Source organism: Taeniopygia guttata, chromosome 9 (assembly GCF_048771995.1).
Source record: "Taeniopygia guttata chromosome 9, bTaeGut7.mat, whole genome shotgun sequence".
NCBI classification, from domain to species: Eukaryota; Metazoa; Chordata; class Aves; order Passeriformes; family Estrildidae; genus Taeniopygia; species Taeniopygia guttata.
The window spans coordinates 17,740,213-17,743,020 of record NC_133034.1 but is presented as its reverse complement, the minus strand read 5'-3'; positions in this window follow the sequence as shown (position 1 = coordinate 17,743,020).

The following is a 2,808-nucleotide window of genomic DNA, read 5'->3' as shown; positions in this document are numbered from 1 at the left end:
CCCGAGTTTCCTTTGCTCGATCGCGCTCTCATTGGATGGGCCCGGCTGCCTGCAGCTTCGCTGCCCACCAGGGTCATCCTTCTCCTCCTCCTGGCCAGCCCCAGCCTGGCTGTGTGCCCCTTTCTGCTCTCCCCTTCTCTTGCTGTCATGTTTTCAGGTTGTCCGACAGGGACCAGGCAGTGATGCTGTACCAACCCTGTGGTGCTGGGAGACCCAGCGCGCTCCCCATGAGGTGTATAGGGCGGAGGCTCTGAGTCCCAGGTCAGAGCCAGTCAGGAAACTTTAATGTACTAGAAATACTCAGCATTTTTTATCCCCATACCCTCCTCAAGTCAAGCTGGGATTGTGAAAGCCAAGCCGTCCACACTGCTCATCCAGTGCCAGAGGGTCCCCACAGCTCTGGGGCTTCTCCATAGGGTGCTGCTCCTCCCCTGCCTCCCTTTGGGCAGTCTGCCTTCGGCAGGAGGGTTGCAGCAGCCCCTGGCACCCCTGCATTACTGGCCTTACTCCTCTACAAAATGGCTCTTGAGCAGGGGGGAGCTCACCAGGGTGAATGGACCAGCTGCAGGGGGCAAAGTAACCCCCTGGGAGAGCAGATCTGGGGGGACATGCCCTCAGTCTAGGGGAGATTTGTCCACAGTAGCCAAGTGGAACCCCAGTTGCTTTTCCTGGGTTTCTCAGGTCCCCCTCAGCTGCACTACCTTGCTAACGGGCTTTTAGGGTTCTTTGCTGGCAGTCCAGAGGGGAAAGTGGTCTCTCCCCAAAATGAGGGGGTGCACCCCTATGCTCCCCAGTGCTTGGCCCCAGTCCCCTCCTCCCCAGGCTGACAGCAGGTGCTGATTTTTCCGTTCCCTTGGAACAGGCCTGCCCTTGGGTTTCTCATTAATCCCGTCCTCCTTCACAGGGTAAACAAGTCCAGGAGGGCCGTAGCAGCAGGAACGGTCTCACCACATCCCACCGTCTCCTTTGTGAGATGTATCTGGGATGTTGGCTGACAGGGACACCATGGCCCTATTTTTCTGGGGTTTCCCATCCTGGCTTGCTCCCTACCCTGGCTGCTCCCCAGCCCTGCCCTGGTGAGACCCAAATAGCAGCGCTGGGCAGACTTCACCCCTCTCCCAGATCAGGAGAAGAAACCTGGCATTGAGAGGCTTTCAAAAGCAAGTGACTGAAGAGATATGAGAGCCTGTTTGGGGCTTGCTAACCACCCACAGCCTCTCCATGCAGAAGCACAATGGGGCACAGGTGCTGCCCCTGCCTCCCTTGCTCCCGCCTCCCTTGCCCCCCTGCCCCTGCTGCTGCAAAGTTTGGGGTCCCATGAGCCCTGGTGCATCTCAAACATCCCCATCTCAGTTCTCCATCCTGCCCTGGCTTTGCTTTGAGGAGGGGTTCTCATTTTAAACAACAAACCCCTTCTTGCCACCCTTCTCTATGCACACCCTGCTCCCATGGGGCAGGACCCACCATCCCTGCAGCCAGCCCCGGGTCTCACCCCAGCCACAGGAGTGCACCCAGGGGTGCACCCAGCAGCTCTCCACATCCTGTACCTGCCTCCTCCCTTTCCATACAAATCTGGGGGAAAGCTGTGTTCCATGGTGAAAGAAAAGCAACAACAAAAAACAGCAGCCAGGGAAATCAATGCGAGCGTGCGTTTGTAAAAATATTTTTTAACTGAAAGACTTTTTTTCAATTAAATTATTTAAGGAATTTTATGGAGGTCTGTGGTGCCTGTGTGGTTCTTGGGGGCTCTGGGTGGTTGGGAGCCCTGTCCTGGGCAGGTGAGGGTGTGTTTTGGGCATTGTGTGTTTAAAAGTGGGTCTATGGCAGTGAGCATGAGCCACTTGACCCCACGGCGGTGCAAACCCAGTCCAGTTCCCCCCCAGAAGATGCTCCCTACCTCCTCCTGGAACAGCCAATGGGTGAGGACATTTTCAGGAGCTGAGTGGGCCAGAAGATGCTCCCAGGGCCACCAGCCCTCGGGTGCCACTGTGTGAAAATCCTGGGGCCATGGGGATGGGAGCAGCTTGGGGTGGCCCTTGGGGTGGCCAGGCTGGGCTGGGGGGAAGGCAAGCCCTGCCTGCACCCCTGCCCGTGCTCTGCCTACGCCCTGCGCTTCCCCCCTCCCAGCCCACGCAAAAGAGCCTTTTGTGCTGCTGGGTTTTTCCCCCCCTTTTAATTCCTAACCAGGAGATTAAGGGAAGACAAAGGCTACGATTGTTCCCGCTCTGCAGAGAGCTGGAAAGTTCGGGGCGGGGGGATCGTCCCTTTCCAGACAGACCCAGAGGAGGGGGACATGCGCCCCAGGTGGAGGGGCCGGGATGGGGGAACACCCTGGGAGCGGCGGTGGAGGGTCCCAGGGGCACGGCTGGGATGAAGGCACACCGAGCTTAGGGGGGATCCTGCTGGGGTGGCCCGGAGGCTCGGGGCTCCAGCGGGAGGGTGGGAGGCTCTCCGCAGCGAGAAGGAGGAGGAAGGCTGAGGAGGATGGGTTGGCCGGCTCGCCGGCTGCTTGGCGTTTTCCCTGCTAACTCTTGGCTGACACCTCAACAACTTGGCTGGGAGAGGATCCCGCAGCCCCGTCAGCCGCCTGGGGCCGGCACAGCTGGAAGGGATCACGGCTCGGCATGGCTCGGCACAGCTTGGCACGGCACATCTGTCACCCGGCAGGCCAGCACGGGCCACGGGGCAGCGAGGACACAACCACAGCCTCCACCGTGCCTTGTCCCACTGCCACCCTGTGCCCCAGGGAAAGGCCAAGCACAGCCGTGCTGGGGCCACATCCTGAGCCCACTCGGCCAAGGATGGGCC